The sequence below is a fragment of the Martes martes genome (genome assembly GCF_963455335.1).
Source record: "Martes martes genome assembly, chromosome: 1".
Classification (NCBI taxonomy): Eukaryota; Metazoa; Chordata; class Mammalia; order Carnivora; family Mustelidae; genus Martes; species Martes martes.
In genome coordinates, this window is record NC_137888.1 from 129,082,242 (window position 1) to 129,096,699 (window position 14,458).

General features: G+C 41.7%; 1 protein-coding gene across 1 annotated transcript in view; it reads left to right on the forward strand.

Annotated features, from left to right (window-relative positions):
- The window catches only part of CPNE4 (copine 4), a gene marked incomplete at its 3' end in the record, with an annotated part of 476,837 nt that overhangs the window by 259,227 nt on the left and 203,152 nt on the right, over positions 1-14,458 (forward strand). The gene's annotated exons all lie outside the window — the stretch shown is intronic.

Below are 14,458 nucleotides of genomic sequence, written 5' to 3' on the forward strand. Positions count from 1 at the left end.
TGCAGCTCCATCCCAGGACCCTGGGATCATGACCTGAGCTGAAGGCAGATGCTTAACTGACTGAGCCTCCCAGGCACCCTAAATAACCACTTTCAGAGAAAAAGAAAACCTCAGGGTTGAGTGTGGGAAAGAGAATTACTCTAAATGTTACCAGTGGGATAAGTGCTGGTGCTGGTGCTGGTGCTAAGAAGTACCTAACTGAGCCAAGAGGCAGAGTCACAGAAAGAGTTTCAGATGGAGTGATGCCTCAGCTGAGTCTCAGAAGACAAGCAGGAGTCAGCCAGGTGAAGAAAAGAAGGGCAGGATTTCTAGCCAGAGGGCATGACTGGCCTTCCCAAATAGCCCTCAGTAGGCTTGGCCCATTCTTGATCTGTACTGGAGAGATTTGAACTTCTAAATTAGACTCCTAAGAAAGGTGCCAATTAGAGCCAGGCACGGAGTGACTGGCAAACCAAATCAGCTATGTTGGGGTGGGGGGTATCCAGATAGGTCCCATTTAGCCTGCAGAACAAAGAAGCACTCCTGGGGAGGGTGGGTTTTGGCTAAGCAGCTTAGTTAATTTTCAAATGTCCCTGTGGTCTCCAAACTCTGTGACAGCAAGACTGGGTATTTACTCCTTTGTGAGGCAGGAGTTAGCATAGCCTTTCATGAAAGGTCAAACCAACCCATGGAGGAGAAGTATGTAAGTCCCATATCTGGCCGGCAGGAACAGAAGAAAGGACCTTGAAATGTCAGTGCAAGTTGGTGTTTCACTGCCAGCCTGCCTGAAACGGGAGTGGGCAGGTGGAACTGGGAGAATGAGCGTGATTCTCCCTTATTCCCTCTCCTATTTCTTGTCACCCAGTCTCCCCTTAAGGACTTGACAAAGGGAGGTTAGTAGAAGGATCATGGAATAGAGGAAGGAAGCGTACATGGATGGAGTGTGTACTGTGTGCTTTAAGCTTCAGCTCAGTATCCTCTCCTCTTTTGAGCTCATGGACTCCATCATGAGGGGCTCCTTCTCTGTGCCCCTCCAGTGCCCTGTACAGAACTCCAAGTTGGTTTATTCTATTCTCTTAGGGTTTTGTTTTTTGTTGTTGTTTTTTTTTTTTTCCTTCCAGTGCATACCTCTTTCTCAAAGTCATGACTTTCTCAAAATCAGAGGAATTGGATTTTAATATTCTGGATCCCTAACAAGGACTTGGTACATAGTGGGCTCTAAATCCTTCATTAACTGAATTGCATATCTGCAGTGGTGTTTTATGTTAGATACCTCCTTGCCTAATCATAACAAACACTGGTATAGTGTCTACTCAGGACTGTCCTAAGTGCTTATGAACCCTATGCTTCTCCTAGAACTCTGCAGCATGGGCACTATCATTATTTCCCATTACATAGGGTGCCGCCGCATCCCATCGGAGTTAAATAACTTGGCCTTGGTCTCACAGCCAGTTGATAGTGGGGTTAGGATCTTAACTGGGGCAGCAGGACACTGGAGTCTGCTTTGAACTGTTGTACCATACTGTTCTTGGCACAACACTATTAACCTTATAACCTCGTTTTGCAAAGAAATAAAGAAAGGCGGAAGTAAGTCTCCGAGCATACAAGGGGGCTGCCCAAGACACACAGTGAGTCATCGGCTGGCCTGGGATTCAGACTCAGACATGTGCAACTCAAAATTCACACTTCACAGCAATTTGCACACTCTCAGAACTGCAGCAATCATCTCAAGTATTTGACTGAGGAAGCTGAAAGGCTTAAAGTATCCTTCATGAATGAAGGGACAGTAGCAGAAGGTGGGTGGCTGGTAGAAGGGCAGGAGCAGATGGACTTTTCACTGTTATTTGCCCCTTATTTAAAATTCTGTCAGAGCACCCAGCTGGCTCCATCCATAGAGCATACGACTCTTGATCTCGGGGTCCTGATTCCAGTCCCACATTAGGTGTAGAGATTATTTAAGGAAATAATCAGTGAGTAAGTAAGTAAGTAAAAACAAACAAACAAACAAACAAATAAATAAATAAATAAATGTGTGTGTGTGTGTGTGTGTGTGTGTGTGTGTGTGTTTGGTTGATTCTCTGAATATAAAATTCATATTGCACAGTGTAAAAAGGTTAAAAACAAAAAATAATAAATAAGGAAATGCCATAATTATCATTATTATACCCTCCTGACATCATCATTACAAATTTCTATTCATCTAGTGTGTAGTATGTGTGTGTGTGTGTGTGTATGTATAAATATATTTATAAGTGAATTGAGATTCAACGTTGCTGTGTGTGACTTTTTTCAACTTAGCGTTATAACCTAAGCATTTTCCAGGTTCATTAAATATTCTTCCATGATGTGATTTTTTAATAGCTTCACAGTAAGTAGATAAACTATAATTTATTTAATCCTAACTTTTCTGTTGTTGGATCTTTATCAGTATTTATTATCTCAGATAATTTCTTTGCAGAAAACTCTTTAAAGTAGAATAGTTGGATCATAGACATTTTATGCAAATGGTGAAAATGTCCTCAAGAAAAATGATATAGATTTATTCTACCACCAAATCTATATGCAAATCTCATCTTCCCAATCTTTGTTTATGGTATTATCTTTTCCAAAGTTGTCAGGTAGGTAGACAAAAAACAGTCTTATCTGTTTTAAAAGTGTAATCTTCTGATTCTTAAAGTGGCAAGACCTTTTCAGTACATTTCTTGGTCATTTGGATTTCTTCTTTTTTGGAGCTGTAGTTTCATATCATTTGCTTTTTTCCCATTAGGGTATTTTTTGTTACCTTAGTCAACATCTCTGATCTCTTTATTTATGAAAAAGATGACTTAATCACTTACAAATATTTTCCAAATTGTTCATTTATCTTTAAATGTTTTTCCTACATAAGGAAGTTTAAAAATTATATAAGTTAACTATGAATTTATTTTGTGGTTTCCTTCCTTGCTTCCAAAGTTCAAATATCTAAAATGAGAGTCATATTAATCTATCTTTTCTTAGACTTATGATTTCAATTTTTTTATTAACATATACTGTATTATTTGCCTCAGGGGTACAGGGGTACAGATACATCACTGATGATTCACATCAATCAGTCTTACACAATTCACAGCACTCACCATAGCACATGCCCTCCCCAATGTCCATCACCCAGCAACCCTATCCCTCTCATCTCACTGCCCAGCCACGCTCAGTTTGTTTCCTGAGATTAAGAGTCTCTTATGGTTTGTTTCCCTCCCTGGTCCCAACTTGTTTCATTTTTTCCCTTTCTTCCCCCCATGACCCCCTGTCCTGCCTCTCAAATTCCTCATATTAGGGGCATGTGCACCTGAATGGATGATTTCAGTTTTTATGGTAGAGACTTTAAGGGAGGTGTGGGTGGCTCAGTCAGTGAAGTGTCTGCCTTTGGCTCAGGTCATGTTGCCGGGATCTTGGAATCAAGCCCCACGTGGGGCTCCCTGCTCAGTGGGGAGTCTACTTCTCCCTCTGCCTCTCCCTGCATCTTGTGCTCTCTGGTTTTCTCTCTCTTTCTTGCTCACTCTGTCTCAAATAAATAAATATTTTTTTAAAAAGATTTAATACACTTGCCATTCATTTAGGTCCATGAGAAGATGTAGGTGCTAATTAGTCTATTTTTCACAAACAATTGTTCAAGAGTGATATATTGAACAATCCTTTCCCCTGTGGTCCTTGGTACAATTTTCTTCTAGTTTTGTATTAAATAAACATCTGCTCTACCCTCAATAAAGGGTGTGTGGTAAGGACTGTGATATGTCTTCAGATCCATAATTCCCAGCTTCTGTCTTTCAGGAACTTTTTTTTTTCTCTGTTTTTATTTAAATTCCAGTTAGTTAACATACAGTGTAATATGATTTTCAGGTGTACAATACAGTGATTTAATACTTCCATTCAACACCTGGTACTCGTCACAGCAAATGCACTTCTTAATCCCCATCATCTATTTCACCCATCCTCCCCATCCATCTGTCCCCTAGTAACCATCAGTTTGTTCTCTATAATTGAGTGTTTCTTGGTTTGCCTCTCTCATCCTCCTCTCTCTCTTTTTTCCTTCTGTTTGTTTGTTTTGTTTCTTAAACTCTTCATAGGAGTGAAATCATATGGTATTTTTCTCTGACTGACTTGTTTTACTTAGCATTATACTCTCTAGTTCTATCCATGTTGTTACAAATGGCAAGATTTCATCCTTTTTGTGGCCGAGTAATATTCCATTGTATTATGCACCACATCTTCTTTATCCATTCATCAGTGGATGGACAGTTGGGCTGTTTCCATAATTTGACTATTGGAGATAATGCTGCTATGAACATTTCCCTCCAGGAACTTATAACCAAGTATAGGAAAGTCAACTCACTCAAAGAACTTTCACACAAGGTGGAAGGAAGAAAGAAGGAGTCATTTTGGTGGTCGCCTCAAGATCCATTAGAATGCTAATGAAATCTCATGTCTAGTTTTAATCTCCCCTGTGGAATATGCAGAGATACATCATCCAGATCCCACTTCAAGGAAGGTTGATGCCTAGCAGTGGGGAGGACTGTTGACAGAGAACCCACAGCTAGTAGACACTTTGAGGTCTTGCTGGGTTGCAGAAGAACACTTCATCCAAGGACATACCCTTTCAGGGGCATCTGGTAACTAAGCAAGGCCAGGGCTTAAAAACCTAGTTATTTGGGCCGAATGCAGTGTTTTTTGTTATGTTTTGATTTTTTAATTTTTTAAATTTTTATTTTTTATTAACATACAAAGTACTATTTGTTTCAAGTGTACAGGTCTGTGATTCACCAGTCTTACACAATTCACAGCACTCCCCATAGCACATACCCTCCCCAATGTCCATCACCCAGCCACCCCATTCCTCCTACCCCCCTCCCTTCTGGCAACCCTCAGTTTATTTCCTGAGATTAGGAGTCTCTTATGGTTTGTCTCCCTCCCCAGTCCCATCTTGTTTCATTTTACCCTCCCTTCCCCCCATGAAGCCCCACCCTGCCTCTCAAATTCCTCATATAAGAGAGATCATATAATTGTCTTTCTCTGATTAACTTATTTCACTTAGCATAATACCCTCTAGTTCCATCTACATGGTTGCAGATGGCAAGATTTGGGTTTTTTTTTGATGGCTGCAGAGTATCCCATTGTGCATATATACCACATCTTCTTTATCCATTCATCTGTCCACGGACATCTAGGCTCTTTCCATAGTTTGGCTATTGTGGACGCTGCTGCTATGAACATTAGGGTACAGGTGTGTCTTCAGATCACTACATTTGTATCTTTGGGGTAAATACCCAGTAGTGCAATTGTTGGGTCATAGGGTAGCTCTATTTTTAACTTTTTGAGGAACCTCCATACTGTTTTCCAGAGTGGCTGCACCAGCTTGCATTCCCACCAACAGTGTAGGAGGGTTCCCCTCTCTCCACATCCTCGCCAACACCTGTCGTTTCATGACTTGTTAATTTTAGCCATTCTGACTGGTGTGAGGTGGTATCTCACTGTGGTTTTGATTTGTTTCCCTGATGCCAAGTGATGTTGAGTACCTTTTCATGTGTCTGTTGGCCATTTGGATGTCTTCTTTGCAGAAATATCTGTTCATGTCTTAGCCCTGTTTCTTGATTGGATTATTTGTTCTTTGGGTGTTGAGTTTGATAAGTTCTTTATAGATTTTGAATACTAGCTCTTTATCTGATATGTCATTTACAAATATCTTCTCCCATTCTGTCAGTTGTCTTTTGGTTTTCTTGACTGTTTCCTTTGCTGTACAAAAGCTTTTGATCTCGATAAAATCCCAGTAGTTCATTTTTGCTCTTGCTTCCCTTGCCTCTGGCAATGTTTCTAGGAAGAAGTTGCTGCAGCTGAGGTCAAAGAAGTTGCTGCCTGTATTCTCCTCAAGGATTTTGATAGGTTCCTATCTCACGTTGAGGTCTTTCATCCGTTTTGAGTCTGTTTTTGTGTGTGGTATAAGGAAATGGTCCAGTTTCATTTTTCTGCATGTGGTTGTCCAATTTTTAATGCATGGTAATTCTGATAGCAGTATGTGCCCGTGAGTTTGCCAAGACTTTATCAGCCCTGCTTTGCAGTTTATCATCTCCCTCTGCTTCTTCCCCTTCCTCTCACAGGTGCTAATCCCCATAAACAGCTTGTACCTGCAAAACCACTTCAACATCTGCCTCTGGAGAAGCTAACCTGAGACACCGTCCTTCTCTTTCTCCCATGTATTAGACTAAACTGAGGGGTCAAATCCATCCTTTGAAGGTGTCTACAGAAACTTAATTCTGGTGACTTAGGAGAAATCATACAAATGACTTTGGCACAGTAGGAAGTGAGTTTGAACATGATGAGTGTATCAGTTAGCAAGTAATATGAATTTTTTAAATGTGTGAAGATACAAATAGAGAGGCAGAAGTTCAAGTTGGTAATAACTGATGTGTTCACAGAAGGTGTACAGGGAACCGCCTGGCAGTCAGAGTATGTGCTGGTGTTAACTTCTTAGGATATGAAGAAAGAAGCATAGCATCATCCCCTCTTGTCCAGAGAGGGATTTCGTTTTCCCTGCACAGTACAAACATGATTTCTAAATGGGTGCTGTATAATAACATTGGCAGAGTATACTATGTGCCAGGCACTGTGTTAAGCACTTTCTAAGGATATTCCTACTTAATCTGTACTATTAATTCCATCCCTGTTTTCCTTAGAAAGTTTAGGTAGCTTGCCCAGAATTGTACATATGGTAAGTGGTAAGCTCAGGATATGTGCCTCAGCAGTGTAAACACTACTTCATTCTGGGTGTGTCGGCAAGTAACCAATGGCGTGACCTTGGAAATTTCCTTTAACCTCAGCTGCTTCTCTAAAACTGGCACACTGGTTGGTGCCCATCTCCTAGAGTTGTTTGGAAGACTTAATTAGATAGTACAATATAAAGCCTCTACATTTTATCTGCCACAGAGGAAACTCTTCACATGTCAGTTGTTATTATCAGTGTTGTTATTTTCTAGGTTTCTAACATGAATTTCCACAGTGTCTGAAGTACGCTTCATTATATATGAGAATCTTCTAGTCACCCTGGCAAACGAATCTGACATAGAAAGAACTTAGTGCTTCCCCAAACGCAAAGAAAGGCTAGGTGAAACCTACAATAGTGTTCAATAAATACAGAGCTGGACTTGAAAGTAAGACAAGGCAATTGCAGCTGCCAGAAATGAAGAAGGGGGACAAACCTGAAGTATTTGGCAGAAGCTGTTGATGGCCGCTCCTAAGGCTGCAGGGTCTGACTGTCAGATCCAAATCCGAGAGAGCTGGTGTTAAAACTCCCATACAGGACAAGAGAAGAGGCCTTTGGGCCTCACAGCTAGGCTCCCACATAGCCATGGGAGTTACTCTGATTAGAGAATTAAAAAAGAAACATGAAGAAGCATCAAGGGAGCTGGTCATTTACCTAAAGACACAAATAGAAATAGTCACCTGGGAGTAGTTAACATAGTCCTGATTTATACTATCTGAATATATAAAAACCCAAGTTGAGAAATTAATGCACAGACCAGGTAGTCTAGAACTTGTGGTTCTCTTAGGGTCTTGGCAGAGTCGAACATAAAACCTATCCCTTAGGGATGACTAAACCCAGAGCACCCAGACTCTCAAGGAGCATGACTGCTGCTGAAGGTTAGTTCACAATAAAAATTACAAAATGCATAGAGAAATAAGCCACCATGGGTGAGAGTTCGCAGATATAACAAACTGCTGTTTTTTTAATCTAAAGAATCAGAGATCATAGCACAGTCTGAAAGAAACTTTAAAAGAAGCATTTTAAAAATATGCAGGGAGCTAAAAGGAGGGAAGTAATAGTGTAAACATAAGAATATAAACAAAAGCTTTGGAGATTGGGGGAAGTCAAGGGAAGAAGTACTGTAATGAATAAGGTGATCAGGGAGACCTCCTAGGGAAGGTGAAAACAAGTTTAGAAAAAAAGGAAGTGAGGGAGTTAATCAAGCAGGTATCAGAGAGAAGAGAGTTCCGGGTGTTGAGAACAAAGAAAGTCCTTTGAGACAGGACTGTGGCTGGCATGTTTGAAGACAGTGAAGAGGCCAGTTTAGTTGGAAGGAAATAAGGGGGAGAGTTAAGTTATCTAATCTCCCCAAGCCTCTGTTTACTGAGCTGTAAAACGGGGAATACCTACTTCACAGAGCTGGGAAGATTAAATAATTCATCAAAAAGATATATTTATGGAATTATCTATTATGTTTGCCGTGGAATCCTCACAGGAAGCTTCTGAGGTGGGTCTTGTTATGTCCATTTTACACATGAGAACACTGAAGCCTCAAGAAGTCAAATACCTTGACCACAAAGACAGTGAGAGGTACAGCTGGGGTTTAAACATAGGCTCTTTTGTCTCTAAAGCCCAAGCTCTTTCCATCGTCTTCATGTGGAATGGCCAAGGACAGTAATGCGCGTACAGTAGGTGATTAGCAGCGGTAGTTTCATTTTTTTCTTACCCTGAACCACATACATCAGCAGTTGATTCTTAGTTTGAGTTCCCCCCAAAACCAGAGCCTCAGGCAAAGATTTGAATGTAGGTATTTTATTTGGGAGGTAATGCCAGAAAGCAGAAAAGCAGGAATGGGAGAGTGAGACAGGGAGGAAGAGGAAGACAGCAGAGACTTTTAGTACTGTCGGCAACCAGGGCCCAGTCCTACTGAAGATGTCTGGGGAATAGTGTGCAGAGCACCTCAGCATGGGCCCTACACAGACGGGGCTGGTAGGACATTCACCCATCACTTCCTGACTCTCAATGGTAGGGGTTTCCTCTGGGGCGATAACTCACCACACCTCCAGGCTGCCTTCCCCAAGGGCTGCCAAGGCTCCAGAAAAAGTCCAGAGCCATTACCTTTTCATTCTAGAGGAAACTTCAGCAGTGCACGAAGTACTGAGAGATCTACATTTCCATTTATCACTCCCGAGCAAGGGATCTTAGAATCTCTGGCTCTCCAGCTGCCGCCCCTTTCATAGTGTATTATATAGTGTATTATATTCTCTTTTGGAATAGTTTACATCTAGTTGCTTAATTCTCAAAACCATGAATGTCCTTTTTGGAATAAAATTAATCCTTCAAAATAACTAGGAACAGGGGCATCTTGTGGCTCAATGAGTGAAGCGTCCAGCTCTTAAATTCAGCTCAGGTCATGATCTTGGGATTGTGAGCTGGAGTCCTGCTTTGGGCTCCACACTAAGCAGAGAATCTGCTTGGGATTCTCTATCTCCCTCTCTCTCTGCCCCTCCCCTCCCCTCTGAAAAGAAAAATAAAATAAAAAAGGAACAATGAAATATGTGTGTGTGTGTGTGTGTGTGTGTGTGTGTGTCATTTTAACTAAATGAGGTAAACCAGATTGAATTTATTCAAATGTGTTCAAAGTGCACTGAATATTGGGAGGGTATAGACTAACATTAAATGTTTCTATATAATTAGAAAGTCTTTGGAAGATAGGATGTGTCAGTGTACACTTAATCTGTTTGAGTAAAGAGGAGGTGGTCATAGTGTATTATAATCTTTTCATTAAGATATTATGTAATTTTATTATGAACTTTGGAAACTGTCATCTTCAGAATTGATCAAATCGAGAGTCCCCCATACATACTACAAAGTATGACTTCCTTTGTTTGAAGTACTCATCTACTTAAGATTTTGAACATGCTCAAGAGCATACTGAAAGGAAGAAATGAAGTGGAAGAAAGAGTGGTGTTTTTAAGTCATTTAACCATTTCAAAGTATTTCCATGTCAGTTATCTCATTTCCTCCCTCACTCATTTACCAGACAACTACTGGCATAGTCTCTGTGCCAGGATCCCTGGCAGGCTCTCGGAGGTGGAGGTTTCGAAAACTTGTCTCTGCCTCAAGAAACTCTGGCAACAGGGTTATGACATTGGTGGTAAGGTCCTTCTGTGTGCTCTGAACAAAGAAAAGCGAGACTTAAAATTAAGCCATTTCTATAAGGGAACAAGTCATCAGTGTTTGAAAGAGCTAAAATTTTGACCATGTCTCCTGGCTTATGTGAAAAGCCCAGCTGTTTCAAAAATAGTGCTTTTAATGAGGGTTTCACTTGACGTGTGGACCTAGAACGGTTTTGAACCAGACATGACCCAGACGAGAAATTTTAGAAGGAACATGCAAGAATTTTCACTTATGTGTTCTCATCTCAGTGAGTGATTTTCTTTTACTTCAACCTGAGTTTGGACTCTTCTGCATATATTACTTAGTTGCAAACACTTAAAATTTAATTTTTTGGTCTTTTATTTAGAACACCGTGTACTTTGCTCTGCCATTAAGATTCTGAATGGCCTTTGCATGTCTATTATTCATTGGTTTCTTCATTTTAGATATTCAAATGACTGGGGTAAATTTTGAAACTTCAACTCTGCTAAACCCAAGATGGGATACAGATTTATGACATCGTCTTCCTTATGGAAGGCAGGACAGAAATGTCTCTTCCAAAAGGTTTTCTGTTCTTTTAGCATATTTGTTCCTGAAAATTATCCTTTTTAGCCATTTCCAGGCAATTTATGTAAAAACTGGGGAAAATGTTCATTTCGTTTTTTCCATACCTGGGTTTACCAGCAGGCAGGGATAAACCGACTCAGAAGGAATTCTGTTCCTTCTTTCTCTTTAACTTAGACAAACGTCCCGCCAGGCTCACTCATACAACTTTCTGAGGACCCTGAGAAAACTGGTTTCCACCATGGCCAAGGTTCATGTCCTTCTTTCCCTTTCCAACCCTCCTCTGGCCTCTCATCAATCCATTTGACCTCAGCCTGTGCCTTGGAGCCCTGGTTCCACACTTCTCCCCTGGGACCTTAGAACATGTTTAGCTCCTTTCATTTGCCCATCAGTGTTCCTCCCTGGGCACCGGTTTTATATGACCTTCAACTCAATAGACTGCTGTCCCATTCCACCCATAAAACCCATATAAAACCCAAGTTTTATATGACCTTCAACTAAATAGGCTGCTGTCCCATTCCACCCCGTTCTGAGTGGAAAGTTAAGACAAGTAGGGGAAAAGACAGCTTGCTATCCATAGTGTCTACATATCCTAGGAATTTCCCCAGCTTCCTGCGTTACAGTGCTCTACAAAAGAAACAGATATCACACAATAGAATTGGAACAAGAAGGTTGTCTATAGAGAGAGCAGATAATATCTACCATTTATATGTATTCTACTCTGTCAGGAACTGTACTTTACCTGTACTTCCTGTCTAATAGGGATTATAGTCTCCATTTTCTAAATGGGGAAACTTAGGTTTAATGAAGTTATAGGACTTGCCCAACACCACGTCATTTTAAGTGCCAGGATTTGAATCTTCCTCCAAATTCATACTCTGCCTAGAATAGGCTGTGTGTCACAAAACCTGAACTCGAAATGCACTTCTCTGAGGGTCCCACACTGGGGAGTGGGGCAGTAGGTGTGCATGAAGTACATCATGCAAGAAGCTGGCCTTAAGGAGAGCTGGCGAAAGCAGCGCGACGTACCTAAAGGTGGAAGGTAGGAGTGGGTGATATGAGGAGCTCTGGTGGACAAGGGCGCCTTGTCAGAGACCTATCATCGGTTTGCAGGGAACAGTCCTGATGTTGGAGGTCAGCCAGATTCTAATCCAGGGGACAAGGGCGAGATGAAGGCAGGCTCCTTATGCAAGGTGGAGAAAGTCACTGGAGAGCAACACTCAGTCCTGTTGTGGGACTCCGTTTTGACAACTGCATCAGAATCGTACAGAATCGGTGTGAATCCCCTTTCTGAAGACAAACCTATGAAATTCCCTAAACACACCATTGTTAAATAACAGCTTCAGTAAAGGGGTGTATTTCACATTCAAGGCCTGCTCAGGAATTCTCCACATAGTTTCTTGCCCAAGGACACATGCCAGGTGCTTTTCATTCCACATCCTCATCATCCCTCTATGTACCTAGGGACCACTCTTGGTCTTGGGGGGTGCAGGATTCTCCTGGAAATGTGGAAAAGATGTTGCCCATAGAGAGTGAGACCAATGGAATTCCACAAAATCCTGGGGTCCATATTGAGTCTCAGTAGCTGCTATTGATAAGACATCATTCTCAGGGAGGGTAGCCGCCGTACCTCTTGAGGAACAGTGATTCCCTAGAATGGCACTGAGTCTGCTCCTAGGTCCCTTTCAACCTGTATCTCCAATGTGATCCATCGCCCAGGGGGACAACCCTTATCTACCCACTGGGGAGGTCTACTTGCTCTTTATTTAGCTCATTCTCCCCAATTCTACTGTTTATATTAAGGTTTGCTTTTGTTATTTGAAATTGCTAGGCTCTTGAAATTGAAAAAAATTTCCCCACATGCTATTGTTGCTGGTCCAGAGTTTACTTAAAAACTTAAAGCTGAAGACATTCCATATTTCTCCTTTGTTTCTACAGTTATAGATCTACCTGAGGGCAGGGTATGTTGAAAGCTCTTCCTGCTTTGTGAGTTCTGGAAGAAGTTAGGAAGTCCTTGTAGGGTAAAGACACATGCATTATTCTAGTATTACCTCCCCACACAACCTTGCAAGAGAAAAAAGGACTTCCACATTAAAGATGCACCTTTAGTGTAAAGTGAACCCCTGCTTTGAGAAGACTGATGTGTGTGTTTTAGAATATATGTTGGATGAGACAGTCTGTAGGTAGGGTATAGTCCAATGGTTGTGCTCTGAAGGATGGGAGGAACGTGGCACATCCAGTTAGAAAATATGAAAGTACAGCTGCCTCTAGTATCTCCCTGCCTTACTAGGGGACAGGAGTAGCAGTAAACAATATAAAACTCAATGAAGTATGCTGTCACTCTTTAATTCGATCTATACGCTTGCTTCTTACTGTTTGACAGGTCTCCCTAAATATGTGTGTGGCAGGTGGAGGATGAGGAGGGGAGTTGCTTTTTCCCTGAAGAAAGGTCTTTAATCAGTTGTCAGCTCCTGATGCGCAATAGGCCATTGTCCAACAAGATGTGATAGAGATAGTGTATTAGGTGAAGTGGCCCCATTTTCAGTGGTTTGTGTAAAATGCGTTGGCTTTCAGAGATGCTGATTGCTTCCAGACTAAGTGCTTTTGTGCAGCGCTTTTCCAAAATTGACATCTGCTTTATCGCCGGGGGTATCTCTCTCACTTGGCTTCAGTGCATCAATTTGAAGCTGACTGGAATGGTTTTGTCTGAAAGAAAGTTCTCATCATCACACTCTCTCCTTATCCCTTGTGGGTGAGAATAGGATGCCAAGGTGACAAATGTTCAGCCAAGAAGCCCTCAGCCTCCTTCCTCTCTGGTTGCAGTCTCTGGCTTCTTGAAGCCTCCAGTCAGGGCTCTGGAAGGTCCCGAGGCAGTAGAAAGAACACAGACTCCTGCAGTTGGAAACCTGGTCTGCCACGTGCCAACAGTGAAACTCAGAAATGCTCCTTAAAATGTTTGGGTCTTGGCTTCCTGACCTATGAGAAGGGAGACAATTTTATTGAAGGAGGTAGGATCACCTCCACTGATACCAGGTCCATGACCAATACATGAAGAGGCTGATGTGTGATCACCCAACTAAGATGTGTGGTTGTTTGGGGGAAGTCTATTGGAAAGCTAGTGAGAAGTTGTGATGGAGTGAAGCAGTGACGAGTCAAAAAGATACCCCAGATTAAGAGAGAGGGGAGAGAAGAGGCAAGCATCAAAAAAGGATGCCCAACTGTGGAAGAAAAAATCAGGGCCTGAGCCTGCAAGTGTGGGTAACCATTTGTCTGCCCCCTCCCAGTTACCTGCCTCTGGATCACATTTGTGCACGAAGGCCTAGGGAGCACTGCAGCCTCGTTCGGCTGGTGCGTGTACTGGGTATTTGGATCCATGATGTGCTTTGCTCATAAAGGGCTCTCCTATCACCCTATTCTGATCTTCTCCCAGACACAGAGAAGCCATGACATTTGCACTGTTTCCTTCACCTTTTTGTTCTGAAGTCCGAGACTATGGATTGAGACAAATAAAGAAGAAAAGGGAAATAAGGAACCCTGAAATCTTTCTTATCCAGCTAGAAAATTTCCAGATTTTTCTCCTTAACTTACTCTCTGGCTCTGTGCAAGTTGCCAGGAGGAACTCTGATCCACAGAAAATAGAACCCAAAGATTCAGGGCTCTCGGGCTGTTCCCATTTCTTATTTTTTACTTGTATCCTGTACCACAAACCTAGAGAACTCAGGTTAGATCTTCCCAAAGAGGTGTGCATTCAGTGACATTTAAACTTGCGGAAGAAGTAGTTAGAACACGTCCTCTCTGATCCCCACTTCCTCCTCTCCGTTCTTTTTCTCTAGCATCTTTTAGACACTATGATATGTGAACTAAAATTTTACCCCACCAAAGATGGTTAACTTTTCTGCAATAAAAGAAAATGATCACGGAAATCTGTCTTGAGAAGAATCAAAGATTTTGAAGAACTTCTGCTCTGAACTATTCGCCACAGTA